Source organism: Oncorhynchus clarkii, chromosome 21 (assembly GCF_045791955.1).
Source record: "Oncorhynchus clarkii lewisi isolate Uvic-CL-2024 chromosome 21, UVic_Ocla_1.0, whole genome shotgun sequence".
In the NCBI taxonomy this organism is placed as follows: Eukaryota; Metazoa; Chordata; class Actinopteri; order Salmoniformes; family Salmonidae; genus Oncorhynchus; species Oncorhynchus clarkii.
In genome coordinates this window covers 24,120,318-24,132,848 of record NC_092167.1, presented here as the reverse complement: position 1 = coordinate 24,132,848, position 12,531 = coordinate 24,120,318, and positions in this window count along the sequence as shown.

The following is a 12,531-nucleotide window of genomic DNA, read 5'->3' as shown; positions in this document are numbered from 1 at the left end:
GGGCACTGTCAGTGTAGCTATCTAGCATGCTAACCTTATCTAGCTAGGCTATGGCTTGTTTTGGAGCTGGATTTGTCATATGCATTCAGGGAAACCTCGACACAGATGGATAGGGGGAACACGTATCTTTGACTTTGCCATCTAAAGTTTTGGCATGTTCCATAAATTGTGGCTGTGAATCCACTAGGTTCTGGATGATACCAGTATCGCAATACTCGTTCGTGCCATGGCAACGAAACAAAATATGCAGCACATTTAAATTATTTCATCAACCACCTTAATGTTGGAAACAAACATCATTATTTATTTTTTTATTTTTATTTCACCTTACATTTGGTTTTACTAGCGTTTAAGAGCAGTTGGAGGCCACGGAAGGTGTGTTGTATGGCATTGAAGCTTGTTTGGAGGTTAGATAGCACAGTGTCCAAGGACGGGCCGGAAGTATACAGAATGGTGTCATCTGCATAGAGGTGGATCAGGGAACCGCCCGCAGCAAGAGCAACATCATTGACATATACAGAGAAAAGAGTCGGCCCGAGCTGTTGGCCGAGGTTGGAGTAGCCAGGAGGAAGGCATGGCCAGCCATTGAGAAATGCTTGTATCAAGTTTTCGATAATCATGGATTTATCTGTGGTGACCGTGTTACCTAGCCTCAGTGCAGTGGGCAGCTGGGAGGAGGTGCTCTTGTTCTCCATGGACTTTACAGTGTCCCAGAACTTTTTGGAGTTAGAGCTACAGGATGCAAATTTCTGCCTGAAGAAGCTGGCCTTTGCTTTCCTGACTGACTGCGTGTATTGGTTCCTGACTTCCCTGAACAGTTGCATATCGCGGGGACTATTCGATGCTATTGCAGTCCGCCACAGGATGTTTTTGTGCGGGTCGAGGGCAGTCAGGTCTGGAGTGAACCAAGGGCTATATCTGTTCTTAGTTCTACATTTTTTGAACGGAGCATGCTTATCTAAAATGTTGAGGAAGTTACTTTTAAAGAATGACCAGGTATCCTCAACTGACGGGATGAGGTCAATATCCTTCCAGGATACCCGGGCCAGGTCGATGAGAAAGGCCTGCTCGCAGAAGTGATTTAGGGAGCGTTTGACAGTGATGAGGGGTGGTCGTTTGACTTCGGATCCGTAGCGGATACAGGCAATGAGGCAGTGATCGCTGAGATCCTGGTTGAAATACAGCGGAGGTGTATTTGGAGGGCCAGTTGGTCAGGATGACGTCTATGAGGGTGCCCTTGTTTACAGATTTAGGGTTGTACCTGGTGGGTTCCTTGATGATTTGTGTGAGATTGAGGGAATCTAGCTTAGATTGTAGGACTGCCGGGGTGTTAAGCATATCCCAGTTTAGGTCACCTAACAGAACAAACTCTGAAGCTAGATGGGGGGCGATCAATTTACAAATGGTGTCGAAGGCACAGCTGGGAGCTGAGGGGGATCGGTAGCAGGCGGCAACAGTGAGAGACTTATTTCTGGCTCCATTGTAAACTAAAACAATGATAACTAACCTGAACAACAGTATACAAGGCATATTGACATTTGAGAGAGACATACAGCGAGGCATACAGTAAACGCAGGTGTTGATTGGGAGAGCTAGCTAAAACAGTAGGTGAGAAAACAACAGCTAATCAGCTAGCACAACAACAGCAGGTAAAATGGCGTTGACTAGGCAGAGAGGGTCGGATTAACTACACACCAGAGCCTGAGTGCGGCTGGGGCCGACAGATAAAAACATAAACAAACAGAATGGAGTACCGTGATTAATGGACAGTCCAGCAGGCATCAGCTATGTAGCCAAGTGATCACAGTGTCCAGGGGCAGCGGTAGATGGGACAGCGGTAGAAGCCGCCACTACGCTAGCGACACAACGTTTAAAGTTAATAGCCCGGGGATGGTAGGGGGGGTTGGCAGGGAGATGTGCCTGCTAGCAGGGAGATGTGCCTGGCTCACGGCTAACTGGTGCTAGCTTCGTGGCAGTGGCGTTAGCCAAGGTCCAGAGTCTACAGCAAGGATCCGGTGGAGTATTGGGCTCTAGCTGTGTATGAGTGTGGTTCGGGTGAACAGCTGAGTAGGCCGGGAAGTGGGACTCAGGGATAGCTTCGGTACTGCGTTCAAGCTAGCTGTGAAGATCAGAAGTAGTGGTCCAGGGATTACGGCAGGAATCCAGCGTTGTTGTGGAGAGACATTTCGATACTGGTAGACTGGCGAGTATTATCCAGGCTATAAAAACTGGCTGGCTATGCAGAAGGTAAAAGCCGCTAGCAGTGGCTAACAATGACTAAATAGCTTGTAGCTAGTTAGCTGGTTAGCTTCTGGAGGTTCTTGAATGTGTTCTAAAAATAAAAAATAATAGCGATTCCGTATCACATTGGGTGAGGCAGGTTACCGGAAGGTATAATCGAATTAAAAATCTAAAAGAGATTGAATATAAATATGGGTCCAGTGAGTGATTGGGCTGGCTGGGGACACGGCGATTCAGACAGTTAGCAGGCCTGTGCTAACAAGCTAACAGTTAGTATGCCGGGGCTAAACAAGCTAGCAGTTAGTAGTTAGCAGGCCGAATTAGCAAGCAAGCAGATAACAAGGGCTAGAAAGTTAGCCTTTGGGGGACGTCGTGATGGGGTTAAGTCTGTTTATGCCTCTTCATGCGGTGACATCGATAGACCGGTCGTGGGTCCGGATATTGTAGCCCAGGAGTATGCGTCGGTGGTAGCACAGGAGCCCTGGCCGGGCTAGCTTCAAGCTAAGTGGATGGAAACGCTAGCCAGGAGTAGTCATCCGGGGTTGCGGTTAGCTAGTTGTGAAGATCCAGATGAAAATGTTCTGTTTGCGGTGGGAATCCGGGGATAAAAATAATAGGTCCGTTATGCTCTGGTTAGACTCGCGTTGTTCGAACTAGCGAGAGCTTTCCGTGCTAAAGGTTAGCTGATGACCGCTAGCAATGGTTTGCTGACTGATAGCTGGTAGTTAGCTGGCTAGCTTCAGTTGAGGGGTTCCAGATCAGAAGTAAATATAAATACTTTAGAAAAAAAGCAGATCCACAGTACATTGGGTGAGGCGGGAGAGTATTTAGATGTTGAGGTTTAGCAAAATGAAAAATATGTCAAAAAAACGATATATACAAGGGACACGAGTGTTGTGATTATGTTGTCATCCAGAGTCACATTTATACATTTTCCTAGCTATAGCACACAATATTTTGCATACAGCAGATTTTTAAAGGACCAAAGAGTTTTGGACTGCTTTGTGTTTTCAGTTTTGCCATGGAAAGAATATCGCAATATTGGTATCATCACAGCCCTAGAATTCCGCCATTGAAATAGAAAGAGTAAGAAGAAGCTCCGGTAATATGGTTAGCCTAACTTTTTAATGGTTTTGACTAGAGACAAATTTTTCTGCATTGTAATGGACACAGTGCAACTTTTGGTAGGCTGCTGGCAGGCCATATTTAGCTGTGCTACAACAATGCCAAGTCAACCCATGCTCATACCATGGTTCTCACAGCAAGGGAATGACTTTGCTCATGATGCACACCGCAAATGATATGTAACAACACCCTGAGCGTATCAGACACGAAACTAAACTCCAATACAAATGAAACAGCAGCACAAAATTGATAAACGAGTTTGTGGAATTTTCTTTTGTGGGTGTCTTTTCATTATAGGATAGATACTTGTGATTTCTATCTGCACCAATCAAAGCAGTGGAGCATGGTCAAAACCATTCATCTTGGCGCGATGGGGGGAGTGGAGAGAGAGAGAAAGACAGAGAGAAAAACAGAGATATACAGAGAATTCAGAAAGTATTCAGACCCCTTGACTGTTTCCACATTTTGTTACGTTACAGCCTTATTCTAAAATGGAATAAATGTTATTTTCCCCCCTAATCTATCTACAACGAATAATGACGAAGAAAAAACAGGTTAAGACATTTTTGCAAATGTGTTCAAAATAAAAAAACTTAAATATCACATTTACATAAGCATTCAGACCCTTCACTCAGTACTTTGTTGAAGCACCTTTGGCAGCATTTGCAGCCTTGAGTCTTCTTGGGTATGATGCTACATGCTTGGCACACCTGTATTTGGGGACTTTCTCCCCTTCTTTTATGCAGATCCTCTCAAGCTCTGTTAGGTTGCATGTGGAGTGTCACTCAGCTATTTTCAGGTCTCTCCAGAGATGTTCGATCGGGTTCAAGTCTGGGCTCTAGCTGGGCCACTCAAGGACATTCAGAAGCCACACTGCGTTGTGGCTGTGTGCTTAGGGTTGTTGTCCTGATGGAAGGTAAACCTTCACCCCAGTTTGAGGTACTGAGCGCTCTGGAGCAGGTTTTCATCAAGGTTCTCTCTATACTTTTCTCCGTTCATCTTTCCCTCAATTCTGACTAGTCTCCTAGTCCCTGCCACTGAAAAACAGTGCCTGGATGGTGCCAGGTTTCCTCCCGACGTGACGCTTGGCATTCAGGCCAAAGAGTTCAATCTTGGTTTCATCAGACCAGATAATCTTGTTTCTCATGGTCTTACTGAGGAGTGTCTTCCATCTGGCCAAAAGGCTTGATTGGTGGAGTGCTGCAGGGATGGTTGTCCTTCTGAAAGGTTCTCCCATCTCCACAGAGGAACTCTGGAGCTCTGTCAGAGTGACCATCGGGTTCTTGGTCACCTCGCTGACCAAGGCCCTTCTCTCCTGATTGCTCAGTTTGGTTGGGTGGCCAGCTCTAGGAAGAGTCTTGGTGGTTCCATCCTTCTTCCATTTAAGAATAATGGAGGCCACTGTGTTCTTGGGGACCTTCAATGCTGCAGAAATTTAGGGGTACCATTCCCCAGATCTGTGACTTGACAAAATCCTTTCTCGGGGCTCTACGGACAATTCTCTCAACCTCATGGCTTGGTTTTTGCTCTGACATGCACTGTCAACTGTGGGACCTTATATAGACAGTGTGCCTTTCCAAATCACGTTCAATCAAATGAATTTACCACAGGTGTACTCCAGTCAAGCTGTAGAAATATCTCAAGGATGACAATGGAAACAGGATGCACCTGATCTCAATTCCAAGTCTCATAGCAAAGGCAAATACTTATGTAAATAAGGTATTTCTGTTTTTATATATACATATATATACATTTGCAAAAATGTTAAAAAAAAAAACTTTTGGGGTATTGCGTGAAGATTGATAATGAAATGTTTTTATTTAATCCATTTTAGAATACGGCTGTAACGTAACAAAATGTAGAAAAAGGGAAGGGGTCTGAATACTTTCCGAATGCACTGTATCTTCTCCTTTCTATTTAGCCAGTCATCTCCCTATCCCAGTATACCGGAACCACCACCCTTGTTCGGACAGTGAATTCAACAGTGAAGCCATATGAATGGGATGATGATATGAGTATACAATCTCAAACCTAACATAATTATGCCCCATTATGAGCCCAGTCCACTGATAAGGTATTTATACCAAAGAAAGCCCTCATAACTCGTCTATGTAATAATGATATATCATTCATGTGTCGTGTGGTATTTGGATAATTGTGGTATTATGTTATACCACACTCTCCTTTGGGCTCCAAGAGAGGGCAATGTGAATGAAAGGATCAGCAACAGAGAGAGGCACAAGGCTTGCAAACTAGAGTTCTGATTTTCCAAGAGTTTAAAGTTGCTCACATACTGTACGCACAAACGTAGGATCATCTTACTCTCCCTAAAACCTTACATACCTTACTAGCTTAATTGAAAAAGTCTTGCTTCTGATTTGACTGACTTGGTATGCCGATCTTCAAAAGAAAAGATGACTCTGCAGTCTAGAACTAATTGAATCCTCTGGAATCTGTCTATTTATTGCTACTCAGTTCTGAAAACAACCTCTAGCTATATCTCCTTTCCATCAATCAACTTGTTTTGTGTGTAGGGCTTAGGGTCCTCTTTGTCATTCTGTTATCACATCATTCTGTTATCACATCATAACATTGCGTTTAATCATCAACTACAACCTCTATCTTATCGTATGTGGCATGCCTTATGATGGGTCATAAAACTGACCCATGGTGTGCATACCAAACGGCACCCTATTCCTTACATAGTGCCCTATGGGCCCTGGTCAAAAGTAGTGCACTACTGTAAATAGGAAAGAGGGTGTCATTTAGGACGCAGTCATAGGTTTGAATGTAGACCAAAGGCCATGGTGTCTAGAGCTGACTGATAATTGAGCTGAATGTGTGCTTGTCCAGGGAATGGATGGTTAATGCTCACAGGAGATAGCCATGTTGACCGAGCTGTAGTAAGAGTGTTTTCCCTAGCTACTGATTGCACTGCAATGGTTATGGTTTTTGGACATGGGTTGGGGGTGGGGTTGCCATTTCTTTGTGCAATTTATCATCTCAACAAAACATTTCAAAGCTATCAGAAAGACATGTTATTCTATAATCCCTATTTATACATTAGATAGAGGTTTTTATTTCAAACGTTATGCAAAGTCAATGGTTGGTTTTCTCCTTGTTTTAACTTATTTTTCAATTGAAACTTTTAGAGTGTGCTGCTGAATGTGACATTTGTCTTGTGGTTGAAATGAGACAGTTATGTTCTGTTAGATGTAGGTGTTTCCTTTTCTCTCTCACACACACAAAGGTGAGGTCTGATGTATGACCGGTGCAACAGTATAGCTTCCGTCCCTCTCCTTGCCCCAGGGACCCTCTTGCACACAACAACAACAGCCACCCTCGAAGCATCGATACCCATCGTGCCACAAAAGCCGCAGCCCTTGCAGAGCAGGGGGAACAACTACTTCAAGGTCTCAGAGCAAGTGAAGTCACCGATTGAAACGCTGTTAGCGCGCACCACCGCTAACTAGCTATCCATTTCATCGGTTACACTCCATCCTGATGTGGAAGATGCAAACAGAGGCATGTGTCTTGCCTTGTGTGTGGAGGAGTTAAGGAGAAGTCTATCTTTAATTCTGTGAATAACACTTGTATCTTTTATCAATGTTTATTATGAGTATTTCTGCAAAATCACCGGATGTTTTGGAATCAAGGCGCCAATGTAAACTGAGATTTTTGTATATAAATATTCACATTATTGAACAAAATACATACATGTATTGTGTAACATGATGTCCTACGAGTGTCATCTGACGAAGATCATCAAAGGTTAGTGATTCATTTTATCTATGTTTCTGATTTTTGTGACTCCTATCTTTGGCTGGAAAAATGGCTGTGTTTTTTGAGGTGGCTGTGATCTAACATAATCATATGTTGTCTTTAGCTGTAAAGCATGTTTTAAATCGGACACGATGGGTAGATTAACAAGATGTTTATCTTTCATTTGCTGTATTGGACTTGTTATTGTGTGAAAGTTACATATTTCAAAAAAATATTTTTGAATTTCGCGCGCTGCTTTTTCAGCGGAATGTTGTCGAGGTGTTCCGCTAGCGGAACCCCTGCGCTAGAAAGGTTAACCTCTTGGTGTTAGGGGGCAGTATTTTCATTTTTGGAAAAAAAAACGTTCCCGTTATAAACGGGATATTTTGTCAGGAAAAGATGCTGGAATATGAATATAATTGACAGCTTTGGATAGAAAACACTCTAACGTTTCCAAAACTGTAAAGATATTGTCTGTGAGTATAACAGAACTGATGTTGCAGGCGAAAGTCTGAGAAAAATCCAATCCGGAAGTGCCCCAGGTTTTGAAAGCGCTGCGTTCCAATGACTCCCTATATGGCTGTGAATATACCACCAACGAGCTTACGTATTCCCCAAGGTGTCTACAGCATTATGACATAGTTTTACGCATTTCTGTTGAAGAATAGCCGTATGGGGGCACATTGCGTAAGTGGTCACATGGTGGCTCCAAGAGAGATTCTCGCGTAAAGTGCAGAGGTAGCCATTACTCCAATCGGTCCTAGAGAAAAAGGAATTGTCCCGACGGATATATTATCAAATAGATATTAGAAAAACACCTTGAGGATGGATTCTAAACAACGTTTGCCATGTTTCTGTCGATATTATGGAGCTAATTTGGAATATTTTTCGGCGTTGTGGTGATCGCAATTTCCGGGCGATTTCTCAGCCAAATTTGAAGAACAAACGGAGCTATTTCGTCTACAAAAAATAATATTTTGGGGAAAAATGAACTTTGGCTGTCTACCTGGGAGTCTCGTGAGTGAAAACAACCGAAGTTCATCAAAGGTAAACAATTTAATTTGATTGCTTTTCTGATTTCTGTGACAAGTTTGCCTGCTGCTAGCAAGGCATAATGCTATGCTAGGCTATGATAAACTTACACAAATGCTTGTCTAGCGTTGGCTGTAAAGTATATTTTGAAAATCTGAGATGACAGGGTGATTAACAAAAGGGTAAGCTGTGTTCCAATATATTTCACTTGTGATTTTCATGATTAGGAATATTTTCTAGGAAGATTTATGTCCGTTGCGTTATGCTAATTAGTGTCAGATGATGATAAGGGTCCTGTTCACGGTCTGGGCGTCACTACAGGTTAAAACCTTTTTGGTTTAGAGTATTTTCACTTTTGGATGAATAGCGTGCCCAGAGTGAACTGCCTCCTACTCTGTCCCAGATGCTAATATATGCATATTATTATTAGTATTGGATAGAAAACACTCTGACGTTTCTTAAACTGTTTGAATGATGTCTGTGAGTATAACAGAACTCATATGGCAGGCAAAAACCTGAGAAAAATCCAACCAGGAAGTGGGACATCTGAGGTTTGTAGTTTTTCAAAGCTTGGCCTACCGAATACACATTGAGATATGGATGAAGTTGCACTTCCTACGGCTTCCACTAGATGTCAACCGTCTTTAGAAACTGGTTTGAGGATTCTACTATAAAGGAGGGGCTCATGAGACCTCTTTGAGTCAGTGGTCTGGAAGAGAGCCTCGGTCTCATGACGCGCGTTCCTGACACAGTTACCTCTTGTTCCAATGCTTTTCTGAAGACAAAGGAAATTATCCGGCTGGAACATTATTGATGTTTTATGTTAAAAACATCCTAACGATTGATTCCATACATCGTTTGACATGTTTCTAAAGGACTGTAACGGTACTTTTTTGAGTTTTTGTCTGGACGAAATGCTTGCGCCTCATGAAGATGGATTACTGGGCTGAACACAATAACAACAAGTGGCTATTTGGACATAAATGCTGGAACTTTATGGAACAAATCAGTCATTTATTGTTGAACTGGGATTTCTGGGAGTGCCTTCTGATGAAGATCATCAAAGGTAAGTGAATATTTATGGTGTTGTTTCTAACTTTGTTGATTCAAAAATGGCAGATATTCCTGTGGCTGTTTTGGGATCTGAGCGCCGTTCTCAGATTATGCTTTTTCCGTAAAGTTTTTTAAAAAATCTGACACAGCGGTTGCATTAATGAACACCATTCCAACTAGGCAGAAACGAATGGGTTGTGGATTAAGTAAGCAGATAAGGTAGTTAACCTATGGTTGAACCGACGAAACTTAGCTCTGGGGTGATCGAAAGTGTGGTGATCGAGTGGTGATCGATAATTTTGAGGGGTCAAAAGTTAATTCAATTATGTTGTGTGACCTGTGAGTGTGTTAGTAAGTTAGAATGAACTTTTAACTTCACTTTGTCCCGGTCGAGAGGAGGGGATTCTGTTAAGCAATGAAATTACATCATGTTATTGTATATAAACTGTTCCTCGTGGTAACGTGGCAGTGCGCTCCGAGAATAAATTCTGTTACCTATTATTGATAAGACTGGTCTCCGTCTATTTTATGCAAACAAGAATCTTACAAATTCTCATGAAATAGATTAAGGGAATTCAATTAATGAAAACACATTGGTATAATTCAATTACAGTAACATTATGATGCATGGTTTTAGATCAGAGAGGTAAGTATATGTTGGAATCAGGAGAGTAATGGTGACTGTGAAGTGAGGAGTGTCACTGAGAAAAAACCCATACAGTACGATGCCATGACTAAATACTATATGTTTGTGCTTCTGCAATACCATACTAGAGGGCACCATCTATTGTTTACTAATCCCATAGAACGCTCTATGTGCCTTGGGTATTAATAGCATAGCCAGTCAAAGTGTTTTCTCTGAATTGTGAAAGGCAGGCACACAGTAAATGATACTGAATTACTGTGCTGCCTCTGTCTGGAAGTGCGTGCCATCCTCCAGCTGGCTGTGCACTGATGTATGAGGCAAACAGACATACCCCCCTAGTTATTAGCAGGTGCATGGGTCACCTCAGCAGTTGATAGATTTTTCAAACCATAATTGGTTTTTCTCTCTCTCTCTCTCTCTCTCTCTCTCTCTCTCTCTCTCTCTCTCTCTCTCTCTCTCTCTCTCTCTCTCTCTCTCTCTCTCTCTCTCTCTCTCTCTCTCTCTCGCTCTCTCTCTCTCTCTCTCTCTTTCTTTTTCTCGTTCTTTCTCTTTCTCTTTCCCTGCCCAACACAAGCATGTCATCAACCCCCTCTGGGCCAGGTGAAAGAAATCAAAGATGTGATACACTAGGGGGAAGGAAGGGGGAGACAATGATGGGGTTGAACACACGAGCACAGCGGAGCATGCTCACTCGCTCTGAGCAAATCAAAAACACACATGCTGCACTCCATCCAGTGTGTCTCTGAGTTCACACAGCAAGATACCATGTGTCAAGGAGCCAATGTGTATAAAAATTCCACATTGGCACGTCCCCTTGTTTACATCCTGCACTGAAGCTGGACACGTCTTGGCCCAACCTGGGCTGAGGGAGTCTTAGACAGGGCCTCAATTTCCCTCCCATTGACTCCCACTCACTCACTCACTCACTCACTCACTCACTCACTCACTCACTCACTCACTCACTGACAGACCTGGATTCAAATACTATTTCAAATAATTTCAAATACGTTATTGGTGCATGACTGAGCTTGCCTGTTGCAATGGAACCAATAAAAAAGTCCCAGATGTGCACACTGCGCCCAACCAGTACTTCCAGGCAAATGCTGAAAGTATTTGAAAGATTTCAAATAGTTTTTGAACCCAGGCCTGCTCTCTGACATACAGTGCCTTGCGAAAGTATTCGGCCCCCTTGAATCAACAACAAGTGGGACACAATTATGAAGTGGAACGACATTTATTGGATATTTCAAACTTTTTTAACAAATCAAAAACTGAAAAATTGGGCGTGCAAAATTATTCAGCCCCCTTAAGTTAATACTTTGTAGCGCCACCTTTTGCTGCGATTACAGCTGTAAGTCGCTTGGGGTATGTCTCTATCAGTTTAGCACATCGAGAGACTGAAATGTTTTCCCATTCCTCCTTGCAAAACAGCTCGAGCTCAGTGAGGTTGGATGGAGAGCATTTGTGAACAGCAGTTTTCAGTTCTTTCCACAGATTCTCGATTGGATTCAGGTCTGGACTTTGACTTGGCCATTCTAACACCTGGATATGTTTATTTTTGAACCATTCCATTGTAGATTTTGCTTTATGTTTTGGATCATTGTCTTGTTGGAAGACAAATCTCCGTCCCAGTCTCAGGTCTTTTGCAGACTCCATCTGGTTTTCTTCCAGAATGGTCCTGTATTTGGCTCCATCCATCTTCCCATCAATTTTAACCATCTTCCCTGTCCTTGCTGAAGAAAAGCAGGCCCAAACCATGATGCTGCCACCACCATGTTTGACAGTGGGGATGGTGTGTTCAGCTGTGTTGCTTTTACGCCAAACATAACGTTTTGCATTGTTGCCAAAAAGTTCCATTTTGGTTTCATCTGACCAGAGCACCTTCTTCCACATGTTTGGTGTGTCTCCCAGGTGGCTTGTGGCAAACTTTAAACAACACTTTTTATGGATATCTTTAAGAAATGGCATTCTTCTTGCCACTCTTCCATAAAGGCCAGATTTGTGCAATATACGACTGATTGTTGTCCTATGGACAGAGTCTCCCACCTCAGCTGTAGATCTCTGCAGTTCATCCAGAGTGATCATGGGCCTCTTGGCTGCATCTCTGATCAGTCTTCTCCTTGTATGAGCTGAAAGTTTAGAGGGACGGCCAGGTCTTGGTAGATTTGCAGTGGTCTGATACTCCTTCCATTTCAATATTATCGCTTGCACAGTGCTCCTTGGGATGTTTAAAGCTTGGGAAATCTTTTTGTATCCAAATCCGGCTTTAAACTTCTTCACAACAGTATCTCGGACCTGCCTGGTGTGTTCCTTGTTCTTCATGATGCTCTCTGCGCTTTTAACGGACCTCTGAGACTATCACAGTGCAGGTGCATTTATACGGAGACTTGATTACACACAGGTGGATTGTATTTATCATCATTAGTCATTTAGGTCAACATTGGATCATTCAGAGATCCTCACTGAACTTCTGGAGAGAGTTTGCTGCACTGAAAGTAAAGGGGCTGAATAATTTTGCACGCCCAATTTTTCCATTTTTGATTTGTTAAAAAAGTTTGAAATATCCAATAAATGTCGTTCCACTTCATGATTGTGTCCCACTTGTTGTTGATTCTTCACAAAAAAATACAGTTTTATATCTTTATGTTTGAAGCCTGAAATGTGGCAAAAGG